The 25,134-nt window shown below is 35.1% G+C and overlaps 2 pseudogenes across 2 annotated transcripts; one reads left to right on the top strand and one right to left on the bottom strand.

Annotated features, from left to right (window-relative positions):
* The first annotated feature begins 1,340 nt into the window (after nt 1-1,340).
* LOC115973660 lies at nt 1,341-9,118 on the top strand (annotated as a pseudogene). Its single transcript, XR_004087800.1, has 14 exons — nt 1,341-2,141; nt 3,742-3,947; nt 4,030-4,233; nt 4,658-4,768; nt 4,868-4,963; nt 5,142-5,187; nt 5,288-5,367; nt 5,770-5,838; nt 6,490-6,574; nt 7,165-7,319; nt 7,437-7,517; nt 8,052-8,111; nt 8,238-8,395; nt 8,707-9,118. The product of XR_004087800.1 is annotated as a 3-oxoacyl-[acyl-carrier-protein] synthase II, chloroplastic-like (transcript).
* A 7,808-nt stretch (nt 9,119-16,926) lies between these two features.
* LOC115973661 lies at nt 16,927-24,705 on the bottom strand (annotated as a pseudogene). Its single transcript, XR_004087801.1, has 14 exons — nt 23,904-24,705; nt 22,098-22,303; nt 21,812-22,015; nt 21,277-21,387; nt 21,082-21,177; nt 20,858-20,903; nt 20,678-20,757; nt 20,207-20,275; nt 19,471-19,555; nt 18,726-18,880; nt 18,528-18,608; nt 17,934-17,993; nt 17,650-17,807; nt 16,927-17,338 (listed from the first exon to the last, which is right to left on the bottom strand). The product of XR_004087801.1 is annotated as a 3-oxoacyl-[acyl-carrier-protein] synthase II, chloroplastic-like (transcript).
* Between the last annotated feature and the right edge of the window lie 429 nt (nt 24,706-25,134).

Below are 25,134 nucleotides of genomic sequence, written 5' to 3'. Positions count from 1 at the left end.
TCAAATTCATAGAGAAGAGGAAAAGAGACTCCTAGCAGTGAAATAAACTCCTATTATTAAACATCGAATTCTTCTTATAGCATTTAAATCAACTCCTATAGTCAAATCTGGTCAAAAAAATCCCACTTTTCAATTTTTGCTAATCTACAATTTACAACAACTACCTCAACAATCTATTACTATTCCATTTAATTATTGATTATTCTCTCTCCATACCAGAAAAATTCACAAATTCAAAATTTCACACACAAGATTGCACATACCCTGATCAACCCAAAATTTCACACCTAGATTGGAGTTGAAACTTGACGAAATCTTGATGCTGAAGTTCACACCTAGAGCGAACCAGATTTATTTCTAAAATCTTGAGGCTGAAACTTTACATAATTGAAGTTCTTAGAACATTTTTAGACCCAAATTGGAGCTCTAACAGAGAAACCACTCGGTTGATGTGAAACTAAAATTTTTGTTATAGAATTTTAGTTGAATTAGAACTTTTAAGCTCTTGAAACATATATCTAATAGAGTTTTATTTAGCGTTGATTTGGATACGAATTATTTACATTTGTGTTTACACTGTTGCGTGTTTTAGCTTTTTTTTTTCTTTGTTTTTTTCTTTCTCAGCTGTGCCGTAATTGTTGACTTTGGTACTAAACTTATTCCACACCTCATCAACTTGTCAGCACTTTAATAAACTTTTCAGAGTTTAAAAATTAATTTTATTAACTTTTCAGAGTTTAAATATTATTTTTATTAATTTTTCAGTATCTCTTACACAATTTTTCAGCAACTTTTCAATTATAGAACCCACAAATCTCATTTTTAAATTTTTTTTCATTAAAAATGGATTCTACGATACTATTCACATATTTAAAATTTAAAAATTATTTTGTTACAGTATTTTTCAATTTTCAATTTCAGCAAAATGAGTTCTATCTAAATAGACCCTTAAATTAAACTATTGTAACACTTACTAAGATAATTATACGTTGAATAGAGATAATAAATATATAAGATATAAAACCTAAAAAATAAAAAATAAAATAAAAAAAGAGTAATGTGAAAAATTGTGGGAGGTTCAATCGGTTATATAGATCAAAACACCAATCGATTTTAGGTGTAGACAAGAATTAAATTCTAAATTTTTTATTCAACTAATAGAAACTTTTCCAGAAATAAAGGAAAAGACCAAAAATTAAAACTATTTTGTTATTAATTAAAGAATCAAACTCATGTAATAATTTCAATTTAAAGCTCATCACATCTTCGTGATTTATTTTTTAGTTACTCTGAGCAATAACAAAGCAGAGAGACAAAATTCCCGCCAAACCATAGAGCTTTCTTCCCTTCTTTTTTGGACTTGCTGTGGTTTGGGGTCATGGAGAAGAATTGGGATCCTGGGGATGTGGCGAAGGCAGTCATGGAGAAGAATTGAGAGTCCTAGCTTTATTGATCAGGCTCTCCTGCAAGATGTTTCTTTTGCTGCTAGTATTCAATGAAGTTCATTCAGTTTCCCATCAAAAAAAAAAAAAAAAAATTCACCGATTAAACTCTCTGTTTCACGTAAGCCTACTGTTTGTAAAACAATTTGGCTCATCGAACAGAATGGGTAGAGAGAGAGAACTCCATTATAGAGAGAAACTTGAACTTGGATAGAAAGTTAGGCTACTGCCCAAAAATAAAACCTAGTTGCCTAAGTGAAACACAGTTTTATTAATAGTGACGTTTTCCATTAATCCATTCAAAATTACTTTTTTCCATCTGGGTTTTCGATTTTAACTTCTGGGTTTTCTTGTTCCTGTTCTTGTTCTTCTTCCATTGGTGGTTTGCATATATACATATATGTTTCTTTGTGTGTCTCTCTCTCACATAGCTGCAGCCTCGTCTGTTACATCTCCGCTGTGCACGTGGCTTGTGGCTGCTTGCATGTCGGTCACCGGCAAATGGGGTCGGTGGAAGAGGGTGTTCTTGTATAAATGTAGCTCCGAATTGCAGAGCCAGGGGGACTTGATTTCCTGGATCCAGCTTTCAGGGCCTCATGACTTCTTGCCTCGCTTCCTTTTCCTCTCTCTTCGGATCCAGCAATGTTTGTGTTCCTTCAAATCGGAGACACACCCGTTTCAATCGAGCCGTCCATTCAGGTACTCCTCATTCCTCATTAACTTCTCCTTTTTTTTTTTTTCTTAACTAAACATTGATTCTTCTCTCTGTTTTTTTTCTTTATTTATGGAATTGGAAATCTGGGATTTTGTTTTACATTTTGTGTGTAATTTGATCCGGCTTTGTTTGTGTGATCCCCAATTGAAATTTGATTGATTGTGTGATGTGTGTGGGTGAGATGAGTACCACATCGAATATTTATTGGGTTGAACTAGGTTTTATTAACTGCTGCAAAGAGTTTCAATTGTGACTAATCCTTTTGAGGTATAGTGCAAATGTGTGGCTAGCGCTTTTCCTTGAATTATTATATATGATATTAGAGCCAGTCCGATAATCTCATGTGGGCTCAGAGACACTACCTAACAAAATGAGCCCTAACGAGGACGTTAGGGATTTAAGTCAGGGAGATTGTGATGCTCCTAATTTGATTGATTGTGTGATGTGTGTGGGTGTGTGATGAGTCTCACATCGAGTATTTACTGGATTGAACGAGGTTTTATTAACAACTACAAGGAGTCTCAATTGTGATTAGTCCTTTTGAGGTATAGTGCAGATGTGGTTAGCGTTTTTTCTTGGATCGTTACAGTTTGTTTCCAATATCTCAATTTAATGGGTTTTTTCTATGTTCTTGAAGGTAGATTTGATAATGAAATAATGATTCTTTCCATCTTTATTAATTTGTTTTTCCCCCTATTTTCATGTGCTGTGGAAGTTTGGTTTTATTCACTTTTCATTTGGTTGCATTGAGAACTAATAAAGAATAGGAAAAGATGAGGAATTCAAATAATTAAGTTTAGGATTGGCTTATTGCTGAATGAGTTCTTCGGATTACTTTTATGCCAAAGCTATAGGAAAGTGGGGAATAGAAAATAACAGGGTTTTATATTTTATATTTTTCCCCTTCTTTTTGGGTGAGAACTAATTCACCAAATGAGGTTCATTCATGTACTGCTTTTTTCAGTTGGATTGATAAACTAACAGGGTTTTATATTATATATTTTTCCCCTACTTTTTGGGTGAGAACTAATTTCACCAAATGAGGTTCATTCATGTACTGCCTTTTGCAGTTGGATTGATATGCCTGGACTTAAGATTGGGAATTTTGCATAACTTAGGTTGTTTCTAGTTTATGTTATGTGGCGATCGTTCAGATTTTATGTTTTACAAGTATTCTGAAGAAAATTAAGATCAGACCATTTCTTGGTGTATCATGTGCATGAAATGGAAGTTCTAGAGCTGCAAAGTACAGGAGCATTGTGGCTGTTCATTCTTTTATTCATAGTATAATGCAGCTGTGTGTGTGTCTGTCTGTTGAATGGGTTGGTTACTTGAGTCTGGTACACTGACCTTGATTTTAATATATTGTCAGCAATAGACTTATGATTATTAGATTTTGGGCCTTGCTAGCGTCTTCTGACTTTTATTGGTTCAGTAGTGTCAATGTTGCAGGCTTGAGGCAGTCCTATCAATTCAAACCCTAACGTTGATGTTTATTCTTTGGCATGACTCTTATTTGATAAAGCATTAAAATAGAAAAGTTTTGCTGATGTACTAACTACTGCACATTTATCAATACTCTAGGGGAAGCTATGGCTGTTGCTGTGCAACCTTCCAAGGAAGTCGCAACAAAAAAGAAACCAGTCACAAAGCAAAGGCGAGTAGTTGTGACAGGGATGGGTATGGTGACCCCACTTGGTCATGATCCAGATGTCTTCTACAATAATTTGCTTGAGGGTGTCAGTGGCGTAAGTGAGATAGAGGCTTTTGATTGTGCCCAATTTCCAACGGTAAACTATATTTAAGATTTCTCTTCTTCTGGTGCTTGCTCTGCAGTTTATTCTTAGCATTCTTACTGTTCTTTTTCTCCAGAGAATTGCTGGAGAGATCAAGTCTTTTTCAACTGATGGATGGGTTGCACCAAAACTTTCCAAGAGGATGGACAAATTTATGCTTTACTTGCTTACTGCTGGGAAAAAAGCCTTGGCAGATGGTGGAATTACAGAAGATGTAATGAATGAATTAGATAAGGCCAGATGTGGAGTTTTGATTGGCTCAGCAATGGGTGGCATGAAGGTAACATCAAGCCTTCAGCAATTTGATATACAGTATATAATGAGAATGGAACATGGTTGAAAATATTAAGTTAACCAGAGCTAATATTGGCTGATATTCAATTTGATTGATAACAAGAGCTTTATGAAATCTGTAAGTCGTTGTCATGTCTGCTGCCTTTGTGGTTTCCTAATGCAGTGGAACTTGCAACTTAAAGTCAAGTTCTGATTTTTGCCACATGCCTTAGAGTTGGAATAATGAATATTTTCAAGCTAGTCTTCTGTCTCTCTAGCTGTAATGGTTTTTGGCAGGAAGTGGAATCCAAAGTATAAAGCCTTAGATGAAACTACATGACCTGCAGATAGGATGAGAAAGCATATTAATTCTGGAATTTATCAACAATTGTAACTGACTACTTTGTTCTTGTGTTTTGTGTTGTGAACAGGTTTTTAATGATGCGATTGAAGCCTTAAGGATCTCATACAAGAAGATGAATCCTTTCTGCACACCATTTGCAACTACAAATATGGGTTCTGCCATGCTTGCAATGGATCTGGTCAACTTACTATTTTTTCAACTTTGTGAAACACCTTGATGGGTTTTGTAAGTTGGGACTTAAACCTTTTAACAGCTCATTTGTTTATTCAAATTGCAGGGATGGATGGGGCCAAACTATTCTATCTCTACTGCTTGTGCTACAAGCAATTTTTGCATAATGAATGCAGCAAACCATATCATTAGAGGTGAAGCTGTAAGTGTCTTGTAATCAACTCTTTCTCAGCCACAAAGTGTGTGAATCTCTTATATTAGTCTTGTCTTTACATATATTCATAGAATGATTTGTTGATAAGTTGCAACCTCGAAAAGAAAAACTTAAAATAAAATAAATCTAAATATATGTTGCGTTTTCTTCTGAAATTGTCGTGCAGGATGTGATGCTTTCTGGTGGCTCAGATGCAATGATTATACCTATCGGTATCTCTTTTTTACTTTACCTATGCTGATTTTATCTTAGCATGCACCTACTTGTTATAGCATGAATTTTACATAACCTATTATTTTCTTGTTGGTGCAGGCTTGGGAGGTTTAGTGGCATGCAGAGCACTTTCCCAGAGGAACAGTGATCCCACAAAAGCATCGCGCCCTTGGGACAGTGTGTGTTATCAATAATCCTTTTGCTTCCATATATTCTTTTTTCTTTTGTCATTGTTTACATCTGAGAACTTTATATCATGTTTCAGTTAACTTATCCAAAACTGTTGATTATCGACATTATGGATCATGTGAATTTAATTTTCTATTTTCTAATAGAAATAGGAAGCTAAGTTCATAATATCTTGTTATTATATGTTGTCAATGGCTCTTATACTGATAGCAAATATACTCTAGATCTGAGTTTCTATACTAATTGAACTTTAAGCAATTCTTCTAAAGATATTACAATCATTTCTTTGATTGTTGATTGAGGGAAGATAAACAAGGTCTAAATCCTGTTTTTTAGTTTCTTGGTATAGTTCATGTGTGTTACCATAACATCTGATTTTTGTTATTCAACAGAATCGTGATGGATTTGTTTTGGGTGAAGGAGCCGGGGTTTTGCTCTTAGAAGAATTAGAGCATGCTAAGGTATTTTAACTCTAACTCAATAAAGTCCATGTCCTATATTTCTGTAGGCATTTCCCTTTAAGCCTGTCAGTTATTCTTTGGGGCCTCATTTGCTTTTAGATTACCAGCCATTGTGTTCATTGACCCACTTTCAGTGGCATTTCTGTTGTCCCTCTAGTTTCTTCAAGTTATATCAAATCACTTTTTCATGTTGGAATATCCACTGGTATTCATTTTCTAGTGTGAATTAGATATTTTTTTTTTTTAACTCTAACTCAATAAAGTCCATGTCCTATATGTCTGTAGGCATTTCCCTTTAAGCCTGTCAATTATTCTCCAGGCCTCATTTGCTTTTAGATTACCAGCCATTGTGTTCCTTGACCAACTTTCAGTGGCATTTCTGTTGTCCTTCTAGTTTCTTCAAGTTATATCAAATCACTTTTTCATGTTGGAATATCCACTGGTATTCATTTTACTAGTGTGAATTAGATGACTTTTTATTTTGTTATCCTGTGCTTCCTCTGAATTTTCATGAACTGATATTTCTAATTCTATATTTTCTTGCTTGCTAAAGTTTGGTGATCAGTGAAGCTCAATCATTACTTTGTATAGCCTGTGATATCATGTTTCTTTTTTGTAAATAACTCTGCCAGCTGATTTCTGATTTTGCAGAGGAGAGGTGCAAATATCTATGCAGAATTTCTTGGTGGAAGCTTCACTTGTGATGCTTATCACGTGACTGAACCACATCCTGATGGTAACATGCCTTCTCTTTGGTACTTAAATTTCAACCCTTGAAAAGGTTGCATTTCTTTAATAGTTTTTCATGAGGGAGCATGTACATTGGACTTATTTCCTGCATCTATTCTACTCTTCCTGAGTTCTTTTCTGTCACAATAATTTTTAAACTAATTTATATGATACTGTAAATATACTTTGTTGCTACTAACTCCTCATAAAGTGAGTTGTAGCTCACCAAATTGACCACCTGAATTGCTGCTTTATGTCCACAATCTTGATAGCAAAGGCTGTGGCACAGAAAGACAATAAAACCTGAAAATCAGTTGCATAATTGTCAAAACTGGCACCATATCCCCTGTTAATACATCCAGGATTGCTATGAATTCTTCTTTTACTCATGCATATTTCCACCCCTCAATTTAACAGTGATATTTGCTTTTATCTAAGTAGAATACCCTTCTTAATTGGTTACCATTTTGTTAAATATTTTGGGCAAGGAACCATATGCAAATCCTGACTTCATCAACACTTCTGTACCTTGTATCCTTCCATAAAATTGGGTTCTAAAATTCTTAACTAATGTCCCTAATATCCCTCCAAAAACAGGGGCTGGCGTTATCCTTTGCATAGAAAAGGCATTAGCTCAGTCTGGGGTATCTAGGGAAGATGTGAATTACATAAATGCACATGCTACATCCACACCAGCTGGAGACCTAAAAGAGTATCAAGCACTTCTTCAATGTTTTGGCCAGAATCCTGAGGTAACTTGTATTCATAATGTTTGTTCATTATGCCATTTGCTTCTGATGATACCATATTTCAAATACTTGATGAGATTACTGTATTCTGATACCTGATAATATCTCTGCTTTCTACAGTTAAGAGTGAATTCTACAAAATCTATGATTGGTCACCTATTAGGAGCAGCTGGTGCGGTGGAAGCTGTTGCAGCGATACAGGTAAACAATTTATGTCTTGATATGGTGATTCTAAATTCAAGAAATATAATCTTGGCTAAATTTCAAATTGCACCCTCTAACTTTGACCAAAAGTCAATTTAGTCCTCCAACTATAATCCATTCAATCAAGTCTAGAACTTTTAAGTTTATTCAATTCAGACCTCCAGTTAGTTTCCATAAAAAAAAGCTCCATTAGGGACCCTCTAAACGACGACATTTTGTTCTGCCAAATCCATGCTTTAGAGGGTCTCTAATGGAGCTTTGTTGATGGAGACTAATGAGAGGCCTGAAATGAATAAACGTGGAAGTTAGGACTAAACTGAACGAAAGTGAAGTTAGATGACTGAATTGAATTTTGGTTAAAGTTAGAGGGTGCAATATATAACTTAGCCTATAATCTTTATAAATTTATTCTAATAATGGAAAGTATTCCCAAAAGGACTATTTGAATTGTTTTTCTTTTTTCCTTGGGTTGGCATAATTCGAACCCATGAAGCAGATTAATGCTTTTTGACATGTGTTTCTTCATGATAGGCAATACGAACAGGGTGGGTTCATCCTAATGTCAACTTGGAAAACCCAGATGAAGGGGTGGTCTGTTTGCCTACTGCATCCTTTGTGACTTTTTGTTTATATCGTGATATTCCTTGCCATTATGTGTCCTCTAACCATGATGAATTGAGCACAGGATTATCTAATGATGTCAACATATCAATTCAGGATAAAAATGTGCTGGTGGGCCCAAAGAAAGAGAGACTGAACGTTAAGGCAGCGTTGTCTAATTCATTTGGGTTTGGTGGTCACAATTCATCAATCATATTTGCTCCTTACAAGTGAAAGACCTGGCAGGCTACTCCAACCTTGCTGTAATGCTGAAGGTATGTGGGTTCCAAGATATCTCCTATCTGTAGTAAATGGAAATTGGGATATGAGAGAGAGAGCATGCCAAGGGTCACTTTATTCAAGACAATTTCCTAGATAAATACTTTTTTTTGCTCCAAGATACCAATGTAGGCCGCTCAATGCTGACATTCAATTTTGAGTATGCTATGACAACAAATTTTAAAAACCAAAAGATTTATCTGAACTATCTGGAGATCGAACAGTATGAGCAGCTTTTACATCCATTGCATGCGTAATTTACCGGCAAGTTCATTGAAAAAGAAAACTGGCATGGTTTATTTGTCAGGTTTGCTGTTAGTATTGATGGGCTGGCAACATCTTGGAGTTGGTGAATAGTCATGAAATGTTCCTGTGTACCAATCGTCAATTTGTTTAGTTGCATGGCCTCATGCAATAGAATTACTTTGGGACGGCTGGTCAGGAAAGAAGATGGATGGCCCTGGATTGAGATAGAGAAAGCTTCAAAATTAACGTGTTGGTTATCATGAAATACTCTTGCTTCCATTGTTGTTATAAGTTTTTCCTTCTATCATAGACAAAGCTATAAGTAGGGCTTGATATACTTGATACTTGCCATTGAAATTTGAACCACCACTACCTGGCAGTATTGGCCTGTTTAAGTTTTGTTTTTCATGTACATTTAGATGGCTGCTCTAATTGTATTGATAGCCATTTGTAATGAATTTTGAGTTGGCAGTTGCATAGATGTTATTATATGTGATGTTCTATGTGCTTGCTGGCAAGGTTGTCAAAATCGCGATTTGGATCATAAAATCACACGATTTTATGATCCCATCTCATCAAAAAGATCAAAATCGTAGCAAGATCGCAAAAATATTAGGATCGTTTGTAGGATCGTATGGGATCCTACCGATCCTACCATTTGGCTTTTTTTTCTTTTTTTCTTTTTTAAGTGGGATTCATTTGGGTCATTTGGGTAAGTCCGGTAAGATAATCCATGGTCCACCTAAAGGTCCTAAACCCACAAGCCCAATGGGTTATCAGAACCCAATAATGAATTGAAGTCCCAAATTTACCCCTATCTCAACATAAAATCTCAAAAAAACCCATACTACTTAAGTTTAACGTTTTCAAAAACAAAACCTAAATATTTTAGAAAAACTAAGCTCCAACACCTCTGTCCCGCGCCTCCACCGTCCTCTGTCAAAAACCCAGCACTTCTCACCCTCTCAATGGTGGGGCATCGCTGCCTTTAAGCTTTCTTAAGTTTAATGTTGTAAAAAACAAAACCTAAAATATTTAGAAACATTCAACGCCAACACCTCAGTCTCGCGCCTCCTCAATCCTCTTTCAAAAACCTAGAACCCCTCAGCCCTCTCAATGATGTTGTCGTGAGCCATTGCTGCCTTTAAGCTTTCTGGTAATTTGCTTTGGTAGTTAGTAGTTTATCATTTGTACTTTGATAGCTTGATTCCAGATTGTTGTGTTGTGTTTATGATTTTGACAAAGCTTTTAAGGTTTTTATTTTTCTATTTTGTTAACTAAATTAAGTAAAATTTGAAAAATTGTGAAACAGGATCTTCAGTATTTGATTCTTTAAGAAATATTAGTAAACACAATTAGTAGTTTAGAATTGCACACAACTTGTTTGATGAATTTTCTGTGTGATTTTGAGCATGCTCTGTATCTTGGTGTCTTCTTTGCAGCTCTAGTACAAATATACAATGTTTACTTTGGCTAGAAAGAAAATTAAGCGAAAAAATGCTAAGGAAATAAGTCTGACCTGGGTTGGGAACATAGTGTTGAAGTAGGTTCAAGGCAAGTTCAATGTAATTATTGCAAAGAAATTCATAGTGGGGGTATATATCGGCTGAAGCATCATTTAGCTAGGACTAGGAAAAATGTTTCAGCTTGTCCTAGTGTGCCAAAAAAGGTGAGGGAAAAATTTGTGGCTCTTTTGTATGCCCAAGCTGAAGCATCTATAAAAAAGAAAAGGTGGTGTACTATAGAACAAAAGGATGATGGCAGTGATGATTAATTAGTTGAAGTACAACAACTAAATTCATCAAAAGGGAGGGCCAGACACATAGGCTCCATGAATAGGTTTGTTACCAAAAAAAGCAAGTAACAATGAATCATGAGTTTAAAAAAGGAGAACGTGATCTAGTGATCCAACAAATTGCTAGATTCTTCTACACTAGTGCCATCCCTTTTAATTGTGTCAAAAATCTGGAGTTTCTGCGAATGATTGATATGATTTCAAGATTTGGAATTGGCCTCAAGCTTCCTTCCTATCATAAGATTAGGGAGACATGCTTGAAGAAAGAGGTAGATTTTACACAAAAAATGCTTGAAGAATATAAGATTGAATGGAAAAAAACAGGTTGTTCAATTATGTCTGATGGCTGATCTGATAAGAAAAGGAGATCCATCTGTAATTTTTTGGTGAATAGTCCCAAAGGAACCATTTTCCTATACTCTATAGACACATCTGACATATAATAAAACAGTTGAAAAATTTTGTCAAATGTTAGATGAAGTTGTGGATAGGGTTGGAGAGGAGAATGTTGTGCAATTGGTGACTGACAATGCTGCAAACTACAAACTAGCTGGAGAGATGTTGATGCAGAAGAGAAAGTGCTTGTTTTGGACTCCATGTGCTACCCATTGCTTGGATTTGACGCTTGAGGATTTTGAAAAAAAGATTAAGGACCATAAGTACACAATTGCAAAGGGGAAGAAGATTACAACATATATATATTCTAGAGCTATGCTTTTAAATTGGTTGAGGGATTTCACTAAAGGGAGGGAATTGATTAGACCTGCTGTCGCTAGATTTGCAACATCATATTTGACATTGTCATGTCTTAATGAGTTCAAAGGAGAATTGATGACAATGTTTTCTTCTGAATAATGGAGGTGTAGTAAATTTGCAGAAACAAAAAAAGGGAAAAGAATTCTTGTCATAGTTATGGATAACAACGGCTTTTGGCGACTTGTTGTCAAATGCTTGAAGGCTGCAATACCTCTTTTAAAGGTACTTCGCATGGTTGACTCTAATACACCTCCAATGGGATTCATTTATCTAGAAATGGAAAAAGCAAAAGAAGAAATACAGAAAAATTTCAATAATGTTCAAAAGAGATAACCATTTTATTTATATCTTCCTCAAATTTACATTTGTTTTTAATTCATTAGCTTATTAAATATATAGTCTTTTTTTTTTTTTAATATAATATCCAGTGTTTTGAATTGTAGTTACAAAGAGATATGGGATGTTATTGATGATCGATGGGAAATGCAACTTCATAGGCCTTTGCATGCTACGGGATACTATTTGAACCCTTCTATTCATTATGATCCTTCTTTTGATCTGGGTTCAGATATCAAATTAGGACTATATGCGTGTCTTCAATGAATGGTTCTAGAAGTTCGTGATAGGAAAAAGATAGATGTCCAACTTGAAAAATTCAAACAAGCAAAGAGACTCTTTGGTATTGAAGCTGACATACTAGCCAGAAATACTAAACAGCCAGGTAACAATTTTGTTTTTCGTTTTTTGTTAAGATAAGTTGTGAACCAAGTTTATTGGGAGAATATGAAATACTATTCGTCATTTAGTTCTGGAAATGTTTCTGATAGTTAAATAAGAAATCTAGAGTTCAATCTTCGTTTACACCAAAAACCGATTGATGTCTTGGTCTGATGATAAAGAGTTATCATTAAAAACGGACGCTATAAGTTGAAATTCTCTCTAAAAAAAAAGTTCTGGAAAAAAACATGCCATTCCAATGAAATATTGGGTTCCCTAGGAGGTTTTTTATTAGCTCCAAAAATTTCCTTTCTATATCAATCTAAAATTGTGTGGTCTTCTAGTCAGATAGCACCTTTTTGATTATTAATTATTACCTCAACCATCAGCCTATAAACGTCTTCCCTTCAGCATGCCACATGCTGCATCAAGTGATGGGAGATTTAAAAGCTAAAACACTTGGAAGTGCAAGATTTTAAGAGAAACAAAAGGAATGGGCTAAAAAAATAAATTAAAAAGAAAAATGCAGTTACACATGCTAGTTCTTCATGTGCCCTTTTGATTGTGCAGGGCTAATGTGTGCTCTTTTTTGAGAATTCAATAGTTACAATGGGGTATAGAGATTTGAACTCTACACATCTCCGTTGAGCTACACAGCTCTTTGGCTAATATGTGTTCAAACAATTGTTGTTTAGTTACTTTATGGTGTAATAAATCACAAGATTATCATGGATATTTTGGTTGATCTCAAGCAACATACTAGCAAGCAAGGTTGTCAAAATCGGGATCCTACGTAGGATCGTGAGAGGTAGGTAGGATTGTGGATCATAGGATCGGATCGTGGATCGTAAGATCCTATCTATTTTCAAATTTTAAGCAAAAAACCTATTGATAGTGACTTTGTATGTTATATAATCACTTAAAATATGAATCCATCCATTAAAAAAAAATTGCATCATAAAATGTAATTTGCACGCACTACATCGTTCTTATGTCATTCTAACGAAATAAAATATATTTAACTTTTGACATAATGTAACTAAAAAGTTCAGTACATGTTTAATTAGCAACTAAATACCAAAATATTATCTACACATATGGAAAATGTTTTCCAAATTCTAAGTTCCAAATCCAAAATAAGTTAGGCTAGTTAGCATATAAAAATAGCTAACTACAAATTTACAATATGTAATCCAAAAGAGAATTCTCAATCTAAGGTAAGCTAGCTAATTACAAATATGAAATCCAAAAGGGAATTCTCATTCTAAGGTTCTTCTAATCTAATTACTGTCATTGTCATATCCTATTTCATCATCTATATCCTTCCTAGTATCAACATCCATGGCGTAATTATCAAAATCCCTAACTCTCTCAAATCCAGGTAGGGGCCCATCACTATCATCATCATTAGAACCATCACCATTCTCATGATATTCATCACTAACATCATGAACTAGCACACTTTTTCCTTTGGCAGCAACTCTTGAAACCTCATCATCACCCAACATTGATAACCAAAATATACAAATTTTTTTGATAAGTAAAGTATACAAATATAAATTAGTGATTAGTGGTCACACATTCAAACTATACATAGGTAACTTGTATAAATATTAGCTATAAAGGAAGGCTTTAAAGTTATAAATTAATACCTTCATTTTCTTCAAAATTTGCACTATCATCTTCTGAATCTACAGAATCTGTTGCTAACCACTCATCATCAGAAGACAAATTCTCCAAACCAATTTCTTCTTTTGTACTCAATGGTTTAGCTCTTTTCTCTTTTATCTTCAAGTTATACATAACGAAGACCAAGTCATTCATTTTTTTTTTTTCCTGGTGTAAGTGATTTCTCCTTTTTGAATGTACCTATAATTGTAACAATTTTAATTAAGAAGTCTCAAACAGAGGGGAGGGGGGAAGAAACAAACTTTTACTAAGAAAAAAAATGGAAAATCTTGTCATAATATACCAAAGTCATTTGGTCTTACCATTTTAAACGCACTCCAATTTCTTTCACAACCAGATGAGCTACATGTTAAGCTCAATATTCTTATAGCAAATTTTTTCAATTCAGGACAATCATCTCCATATGAGTCCCACCACTCAACTGATACATGTATGAATTATAATATCTTAGGCTTAAGAATATAATCTACAACTAATAAAGATGAATTTGAATGTAAAACAAAAAACGAAAAACAAAATTGTTACCTGGCTGTTTAGTATTTCTGGCTAGTATGTCAGCTTCAATACCAAAGAGTCTCTTTGCTTGTTTGAATTTTTCAAGTTGGACATCTATCTTTTTCCTATCACGAACTTCTAGAACCATTCATTGAAGACACGCATATAGTCCTAATTTGATATCTGAACCCAGATCAAAAGAAGGATCATAATGAATAGAAGGGTTCAAATAGTATCCCGTAGCATGCAAAGGCCTATGAAGTTGCATTTCCCATCGATCATCAATAACATCCCATATCTCTTTGTAACTACAATTCAAAACACTGGATATTATATTAAAAAAAAAAAAAGACTATATATTTAATAAGCTAATGAATTAAAAACAAATGTAAATTTGAGGAAGATATAAATAAAATGGTTATCTCTTTTGAACATTATTGAAATTTTTCTGTATTTCTTCTTTTGCTTTTTCCATTTCTAGATAAATGAATCCCATTGGAGGTGTATTAGAGTCAACCATGCGAAGTACCTTTAAAAGAGGTATTGCAGCCTTCAAGCATTTGACAACAAGTCGCCAAAAGCCGTTGTTATCCATAACTATGACAAGAATTCTTTTCCCTTTTTTTGTTTCTGCAAATTTACTACACCTCCATTATTCAGAAGAAAACATTGTCATCAATTCTCCTTTGAACTCATTAAGACATGACAATGTCAAATATGATGTTGCAAATCTAGCGACAGCAGGTCTAATCAATTCCCTCCCTTTAGTGAAATCCCTCAACCAATTTAAAAGCATAGCTCTAGAATATATATATGTTGTAATCTTCTTCCCCTTTGCAATTGTGTACTTATGGTCCTTAATCTTTTTTTCAAAATCCTCAAGCGTCAAATCCAAGCAATGGGTAGCACATGGAGTCCAAAACAAGCACTTTCTCTTCTGCATCAACATCTCTCCAGCTAGTTTGTAGTTTGCAGCATTGTCAGTCACCAATTGCACAACATTCTCCTCTCCAACCCTATCCACAACTTCATCTAACATTTGACAAAATTTTTCAACTGTTTTATTATATGTCAGATGTGTCTATAGAGTATAGGAAAATGGTTCCTTTGGGACTATTCACCAAAAAATTACAGATGGATCTCCTTTTCTTATCAGATCAGCCATCAGACATAATTGAACAACCTGTTTTTTTCCATTCAATCTTATATTCTTCAAGCATTTTTTGTGTAAAATCTACCTCTTTCTTCAAGCATGTCTCCCTAATCTTATGATAGGAAGGAAGCTTGAGGCCAATTCCAAATCTTGAAATCATATCAATCATTCGCAGAAACTCCAGATTTTTGACACAATTAAAAGGGATGGCACTAGTGTAGAAGAATCTAGCAATTTGTTGGATCACTAGATCACGTTCTCCTTTTTTAAACTCATGATTCATTGTTACTTGCTTTTTTTGGTAACAAACCTATTCATGGAGCCTATGTGTCTGGCCCTCCCTTTTGATGAATTTAGTTGTTGTACTTCAACTAATTAATCATCACTGCCATCATCCTTTTGTTCTATAGTACACCACCTTTTCTTTTTTATAGATGCTTCAGCTTGGGCATACAAAAGAGCCACAAATTTTTCCCTCACCTTTTTTGGCACACTAGGACAAGCTGAAACATTTTTCCTAGTCCTAGCTAAATGATGCTTCAGCCGATATATACCCCCACTATGAATTTCTTTGCAATAATTACATTGAACTTGCCTTGAACCTACTTCAACACTATGTTCCCAACCCAGGTCAGACTTATTTCCTTAGCATTTTTTCGCTTAATTTTCTTTCTAGCCAAAGTAAACATTGTATATTTGTACTAGAGCTGCAAAGAAGACACCAAGATACAGAGCATGCTCAAAATCACACAGAAAATTCATCAAACAAGTTGTGTGCAATTCTAAACTACTAATTGTGTTTACTAATATTTCTTAAAGAATCAAATACTGAAGATCCTGTTTCACAATTTTTCAAATTTTACTTAATTTAGTTAACAAAATAGAAAAATAAAAACCTTAAAAGCTTTGTCAAAATCATAAACACAACACAACAATCTGGAATCAAGCTATCAAAGTACAAATGATAAACTACTAACTACCAAAGCAAATTACCAGAAAGCTTAAAGGCAGCAATGGCTCACGACAACATCATTGAGAGGGCTGAGGGGTTCTAGGTTTTTGAAAGAGGATTGAGGAGGCGCGAGACTGAGGTGTTGGCGTTGAATGTTTCTAAATATTTTAGGTTTTGTTTTTTACAACATTAAACTTAAGAAAGCTTAAAGGCAGCGATGCCCCACCATTGAGAGGGTGAGAAGTGCTGGGTTTTTGACAGAGGACGGTGGAGGCGCGGGACAGAGGTGTTGGAGCTTAGTTTTTCTAAAATATTTAGGTTTTGTTTTTGAAAACGTTAAACTTAAGTAGTATGGGTTTTTTTGAGATTTTATGTTGAGATAGGGGTAAATTTGGGACTTCAATTCATTATTGGGTTCTGATAACCCATTGGGCTTGTGGGTTTAGGACCTTTAGGTGGACCATGGATTATCTTACCGGACTTACCCAAATGACCCAAATGAATCCCACTTAAAAAAGAAAAAAAGAAAAAAAAGCCAAATGGTAGGATCGGTAGGATCCCATACGATCCTACAAACGATCCTAATATTTTTGCGATCTTGCTACGATTTTGATCTTTTTGATGAGATGGGATCATAAAATCGTGTGATTTTATGATCCAAATCGCGATTTTGACAACCTTGCCAGCAAGCACATAGAACATCACATATAATAACATCTATGCAACTGCCAACTCAAAATTCATTACAAATGGCTATCAATACAATTAGAGCAGCCATCTAAATGTACATGAAAAACAAAACTTAAACAGGCCAATACTGCCAGGTAGTGGTGGTTCAAATTTCAATGGCAAGTATCAAGTATATCAAGCCCTACTTATAGCTTTGTCTATGATAGAAGGAAAAACTTATAACAACAATGGAAGCAAGAGTATTTCATGATAACCAACACGTTAATTTTGAAGCTTTCTCTATCTCAATCCAGGGCCATCCATCTTCTTTCCTGACCAGCCGTCCCAAAGTAATTCTATTGCATGAGGCCATGCAACTAAACAAATTGACGATTGGTACACAGGAACATTTCATGACTATTCACCAACTCCAAGATGTTGCCAGCCCATCAATACTAACAGCAAACCTGACAAATAAACCATGCCAGTTTTCTTTTTCAATGAACTTGCCGGTAAATTACGCATGCAATGGATGTAAAAGCTGCTCATACTGTTCGATCTCCAGATAGTTCAGATAAATCTTTTGGTTTTTAAAATTTGTTGTCATAGCATACTCAAAATTGAATGTCAGCATTGAGCGGCCTACATTGGTATCTTGGAGCAAAAAAAAGTATTTATCTAGGAAATTGTCTTGAATAAAGTGACCCTTGGCATGCTCTCTCTCTCATATCCCAATTTCCATTTACTACAGATAGGAGATATCTTGGAACCCACATACCTTCAGCATTACAGCAAGGTTGGAGTAGCCTGCCAGGTCTTTCACTTGTAAGGAGCAAATATGATTGATGAATTGTGACCACCAAACCCAAATGAATTAGACAACGCTGCCTTAACGTTCAGTCTCTCTTTCTTTGGGCCCACCAGCACATTTTTATCCTGAATTGATATGTTGACATCATTAGATAATCCTGTGCTCAATTCATCATGGTTAGAGGACACATAATGGCAAGGAATATCACGATATAAACAAAAAGTCACAAAGGATGCAGTAGGCAAACAGACCACCCCTTCATCTGGGTTTTCCAAGTTGACATTAGGATGAACCCACCCTGTTCGTATTGCCTATCATGAAGAAACACATGTCAAAAAGCATTAATCTGCTTCATGGGTTCGAATTATGCCAACCCAAGGAAAAAAGAAAAACAATTCAAATAGTCCTTTTGGGAATACTTTCCATTATTAGAATAAATTTATAAAGATTATAGGCTAAGTTATATATTGCACCCTCTAACTTTAACCAAAATTCAATTCAGTCATCTAACTTCACTTTCGTTCAGTTTAGTCCTAACTTCCACGTTTATTCATTTCAGGCCTCTCATTAGTCTCCATCAACAAAGCTCCATTAGAGACCCTCTAAAGCATGGATTTGGCAGAACAAAATGTCGTCGTTTAGAGGGTCCCTAATGGAGCTTTTTTTTATGGAAACTAACTGGAGGTCTGAATTGAATAAACTTAAAAGTTCTAGACTTGATTGAATGGATTATAGTTGGAGGACTAAATTGACTTTTGGTCAAAGTTAGAGGGTGCAATTTGAAATTTAGCCAAGATTATATTTCTTGAATTTAGAATCACCATATCAAGACATAAATTGTTTACCTGTATCGCTGCAACAGCTTCCACCGCACCAGCTGCTCCTAATAGGTGACCAATCATAGATTTTGTAGAATTCACTCTTAACTGTAGAAAGCAGAGATATTATCAGGTATCAGAATACAGTAATCTCATCAAGTATTTGAAATATGGTATCATCAGAAGCAAATGGCATAATGAACAAACATTATGAATACAAGTTACCTCAGGATTCTGGCCAAAACATTGAAGAAGTGCTTGATACTCTTTTAGGTCTCCAGCTGGTGTGGATGTAGCATGTGCATTTATGTAATTCACATCTTCCCTAGATACCCCAGACTGAGCTAATGCCTTTTCTATGCAAAGGATAACGCCAGCCCCTGTTTTTGGAGGGATATTAGGGACATTAGTTAAGAATTTTAGAACCCAATTTTATGGAAGGATACAAGGTACAGAAGTGTTGATGAAGTCAGGATTTGCATATGGTTCCTTGCCCAAAATATTTAACAAAATGGTAACCAATTAAGAAGGGTATTCTACTTAGATAAAAGCAAATATCACTGTTAAATTGAGGGGTGGAAATATGCATGAGTAAAAGAAGAATTCATAGCAATCCTGGATGTATTAACAGGGGATATGGTGCCAGTTTTGACAATTATGCAACTGATTTTCAGGTTTTATTGTCTTTCTGTGCCACAGCCTTTGCTATCAAGATTGTGGACATAAAGCAGCAATTCAGGTGGTCAATTTGGTGAGCTACAACTCACTTTATGAGGAGTTAGTAGCAACAAAGTATATTTACAGTATCATATAAATTAGTTTAAAAATTATTGTGACAGAAAAGAACTCAGGAAGAGTAGAATAGATGCAGGAAATAAGTCCAATGTACATGCTCCCTCATGAAAAACTATTAAAGAAATGCAACCTTTTCAAGGGTTGAAATTTAAGTACCAAAGAGAAGGCATGTTACCATCAGGATGTGGTTCAGTCACGTGATAAGCATCACAAGTGAAGCTTCCACCAAGAAATTCTGCATAGATATTTGCACCTCTCCTCTGCAAAATCAGAAATCAGCTGGCAGAGTTATTTACAAAAAAGAAACATGATATCACAGGCTATACAAAGTAATGATTGAGCTTCACTGATCACCAAACTTTAGCAAGCAAGAAAATATAGAATTAGAAATATCAGTTCATGAAAATTCAGAGGAAGCACAGGATAACAAAATAAAAAGTCATCTAATTCACACTAGTAAAATGAATACCAGTGGATATTCCAACATGAAAAAGTGATTTGATATAACTTGAAGAAACTAGAAGGACAACAGAAATGCCACTGAAAGTTGGTCAAGGAACACAATGGCTGGTAATCTAAAAGCAAATGAGGCCTGGAGAATAATTGACAGGCTTAAAGGGAAATGCCTACAGACATATAGGACATGGACTTTATTGAGTTAGAGTTAAAAAAAAAAAATATCTAATTCACACTAGAAAATGAATACCAGTGGATATTCCAACATGAAAAAGTGATTTGATATAACTTGAAGAAACTAGAGGGACAACAGAAATGCCACTGAAAGTGGGTCAATGAACACAATGGCTGGTAATCTAAAAGCAAATGAGGCCCCAAAGAATAACTGACAGGCTTAAAGGGAAATGCCTACAGAAATATAGGACATGGACTTTATTGAGTTAGAGTTAAAATACCTTAGCATGCTCTAATTCTTCTAAGAGCAAAACCCCGGCTCCTTCACCCAAAACAAATCCATCACGATTCTGTTGAATAACAAAAATCAGATGTTATGGTAACACACATGAACTATACCAAGAAACTAAAAAACAGGATTTAGACCTTGTTTATCTTCCCTCAATCAACAATCAAAGAAATGATTGTAATATCTTTAGAAGAATTGCTTAAAGTTCAATTAGTATAGAAACTCAGATCTAGAGTATATTTGCTATCAGTATAAGAGCCATTGACAACATATAATAACAAGATATTATGAACTTAGCTTCCTATTTCTATTAGAAAATAGAAAATTAAATTCACATGATCCATAATGTCGATAATCAACAGTTTTGGATAAGTTAACTGAAACATGATATAAAGTTCTCAGATGTAAACAATGACAAAAGAAAAAAGAATATATGGAAGCAAAAGGATTATTGATAACACACACTGTCCCAAGGGCGCGATGCTTTTGTGGGATCACTGTTCCTCTGGGAAAGTGCTCTGCATGCCACTAAACCTCCCAAGCCTGCACCAACAAGAAAATAATAGGTTATGTAAAATTCATGCTATAACAAGTAGGTGCATGCTAAGATAAAATCAGCATAGGTAAAGTAAAAAAGAGATACCGATAGGTATAATCATTGCATCTGAGCCACCAGAAAGCATCACATCCTGCACGACAATTTCAGAAGAAAACGCAACATATATTTAGATTTATTTTATTTTAAGTTTTTCTTTTCGAGGTTGCAACTTATCAACAAATCATTCTATGAATATATGTAAAGACAAGACTAATATAAGAGATTCACACACTTTGTGGCTGAGAAAGAGTTGATTACAAGACACTTACAGCTTCACCTCTAATGATATGGTTTGCTGCATTCATTATGCAAAAATTGCTTGTAGCACAAGCAGTAGAGATAGAATAGTTTGGCCCCATCCATCCCTGCAATTTGAATAAACAAATGAGCTGTTAAAAGGTTTAAGTCCCAACTTACAAAACCCATCAAGGTGTTTCACAAAGTTGAAAAAATAGTAAGTTGACCAGATCCATTGCAAGCATGGCAGAACCCATATTTGTAGTTGCAAATGGTGTGCAGAAAGGATTCATCTTCTTGTATGAGATCCTTAAGGCTTCAATCACATCATTAAAAACCTGTTCACAACACAAAACACAAGAACAAAGTAGTCAGTTACAATTGTTGATAAATTCCAGAATTAATATGCTTTCTCATCCTATCTGCAGGTCATGTAGTTTCATCTAAGGCTTTATACTTTGGATTCCACTTCCTGCCAAAAACCATTACAGCTAGAGAGACAGAAGACTAGCTTGAAAATATTCATTATTCCAACTCTAAGGCATGTGGCAAAAATCAGAACTTGACTTTAAGTTGCAAGTTCCACTGCATTAGGAAACCACAAAGGCAGCAGACATGACAACGACTTACAGATTTCATAAAGCTCTTGTTATCAATCAAATTGAATATCAGCCAATATTAGCTCTGGTTAACTTAATATTTTCAACCATGTTCCATTCTCATTATATACTGTATATCAAATTGCTGAAGGCTTGATGTTACCTTCATGCCACCCATTGCTGAGCCAATCAAAACTCCACATCTGGCCTTATCTAATTCATTCATTACATCTTCTGTAATTCCACCATCTGCCAAGGCTTTTTTCCCAGCAGTAAGCAAGTAAAGCATAAATTTGTCCATCCTCTTGGAAAGTTTTGGTGCAACCCATCCATCAGTTGAAAAAGACTTGATCTCTCCAGCAATTCTCTGGAGAAAAAGAACAGTAAGAATGCTAAGAATAAACTGCAGAGCAAGCACCAGAAGAAGAGAAATCTTAAATATAGTTTACCGTTGGAAATTGGGCACAATCAAAAGCCTCTATCTCACTTACGCCACTGACACCCTCAAGCAAATTATTGTAGAAGACATCTGGATCATGACCAAGTGGGGTCACCATACCCATCCCTGTCACAACTACTCGCCTTTGCTTTGTGACTGGTTTCTTTTTTGTTGCGACTTCCTTGGAAGGTTGCACAGCAACAGCCATAGCTTCCCCTAGAGTATTGATAAATGTGCAGTAGTTAGTACATCAGCAAAACTTTTCTATTTTAATGCTTTATCAAATAAGAGTCATGCCAAAGAATAAACATCAACGTTAGGGTTTGAATTGATAGGACTGCCTCAAGCCTGCAACATTGACACTACTGAACCAATAAAAGTCAGAAGACGCTAGCAAGGCCCAAAATCTAATAATCATAAGTCTATTGCTGACAATATATTAAAATCAAGGTCAGTGTACCAGACTCAAGTAACCAACCCATTCAACAGACAGACACACACACAGCTGCATTATACTATGAATAAAAGAATGAACAGCCACAATGCTCCTGTACTTTGCAGCTCTAGAACTTCCATTTCATGCACATGATACACCAAGAAATGGTCTGATCTTAATTTTCTTCAGAATACTTGTAAAACATAAAATCTGAACGATCGCCACATAACATAAACTAGAAACAACCTAAGTTATGCAAAATTCCCAATCTTAAGTCCAGGCATATCAATCCAACTGCAAAAGGCAGTACATGAATGAACCTCATTTGGTGAAATTAGTTCTCACCCAAAAAGTAGGGGAAAAATATATAATATAAAACCCTGTTAGTTTATCAATCCAACTGAAAAAAGCAGTACATGAATGAACCTCATTTGGTGAATTAGTTCTCACCCAAAAAGAAGGGGAAAAATATAAAATATAAAACCCTGTTATTTTCTATTCCCCACTTTCCTATAGCTTTGGCATAAAAGTAATCCGAAGAACTCATTCAGCAATAAGCCAATCCTAAACTTAATTATTTGAATTCCTCATCTTTTCCTATTCTTTATTAGTTCTCAATGCAACCAAATGAAAAGTGAATAAAACCAAACTTCCACAGCACATGAAAATAGGGGGAAAAACAAATTAATAAAGATGGAAAGAATCATTATTTCATTATCAAATCTACCTTCAAGAACATAGAAAAAACCCATTAAATTGAGATATTGGAAACAAACTGTAACGATCCAAGAAAAAACGCTAACCACATCTGCACTATACCTCAAAAGGACTAATCACAATTGAGACTCCTTGTAGTTGTTAATAAAACCTCGTTCAATCCAGTAAATACTCGATGTGAGACTCATCACACACCCACACACATCACACAATCAATCAAATTAGGAGCATCACAATCTCCCTGACTTAAATCCCTAACGTCCTCGTTAGGGCTCATTTTGTTAGGTAGTGTCTCTGAGCCCACATGAGATTATCGGACTGGCTCTAATATCATATATAATAATTCAAGGAAAAGCGCTAGCCACACATTTGCACTATACCTCAAAAGGATTAGTCACAATTGAAACTCTTTGCAGCAGTTAATAAAACCTAGTTCAACCCAATAAATATTCGATGTGGTACTCATCTCACCCACACACATCACACAATCAATCAAATTTCAATTGGGGATCACACAAACAAAGCCGGATCAAATTACACACAAAATGTAAAACAAAATCCCAGATTTCCAATTCCATAAATAAAGAAAAAAAACAGAGAGAAGAATCAATGTTTAGTTAAGAAAAAAAAAAAAAGGAGAAGTTAATGAGGAATGAGGAGTACCTGAATGGACGGCTCGATTGAAACGGGTGTGTCTCCGATTTGAAGGAACACAAACATTGCTGGATCCGAAGAGAGAGGAAAAGGAAGCGAGGCAAGAAGTCATGAGGCCCTGAAAGCTGGATCCAGGAAATCAAGTCCCCCTGGCTCTGCAATTCGGAGCTACATTTATACAAGAACACCCTCTTCCACCGACCCCATTTGCCGGTGACCGACATGCAAGCAGCCACAAGCCACGTGCACAGCGGAGATGTAACAGACGAGGCTGCAGCTATGTGAGAGAGAGACACACAAAGAAACATATATGTATATATGCAAACCACCAATGGAAGAAGAACAAGAACAGGAACAAGAAAACCCAGAAGTTAAAATCGAAAACCCAGATGGAAAAAAGTAATTTTGAATGGATTAATGGAAAACGTCACTATTAATAAAACTGTGTTTCACTTAGGCAACTAGGTTTTATTTTTGGGCAGTAGCCTAACTTTCTATCCAAGTTCAAGTTTCTCTCTATAATGGAGTTCTCTCTCTCTACCCATTCTGTTCGATGAGCCAAATTGTTTTACAAACAGTAGGCTTACGTGAAACAGAGAGTTTAATCGGTGAATTTTTTTTTTTTTTTTTTGATGGGAAACTGAATGAACTTCATTGAATACTAGCAGCAAAAGAAACATCTTGCAGGAGAGCCTGATCAATAAAGCTAGGACTCTCAATTCTTCTCCATGACTGCCTTCGCCACATCCCCAGGATCCCAATTCTTCTCCATGACCCCAAACCACAGCAAGTCCAAAAAAGAAGGGAAGAAAGCTCTATGGTTTGGCGGGAATTTTGTCTCTCTGCTTTGTTATTGCTCAGAGTAACTAAAAAATAAATCACGAAGATGTGATGAGCTTTAAATTGAAATTATTACATGAGTTTGATTCTTTAATTAATAACAAAATAGTTTTAATTTTTGGTCTTTTCCTTTATTTCTGGAAAAGTTTCTATTAGTTGAATAAAAAATTTAGAATTTAATTCTTGTCTACACCTAAAATCGATTGGTGTTTTGATCTATATAACCGATTGAACCTCCCACAATTTTTCACATTACTCTTTTTTTATTTTATTTTTTATTTTTTAGGTTTTATATCTTATATATTTATTATCTCTATTCAACGTATAATTATCTTAGTAAGTGTTACAATAGTTTAATTTAAGGGTCTATTTAGATAGAACTCATTTTGCTGAAATTGAA

This window comes from Quercus lobata, unplaced genomic scaffold (assembly GCF_001633185.2).
Source record: "Quercus lobata isolate SW786 unplaced genomic scaffold, ValleyOak3.0 Primary Assembly Scq3eQI_414, whole genome shotgun sequence".
NCBI lineage: Eukaryota > Viridiplantae > Streptophyta > Magnoliopsida > Fagales > Fagaceae > Quercus > Quercus lobata.
Note: the sequence above shows the minus strand (reverse complement) of the source record. Positions and strands in the feature narration are given on the sequence as shown.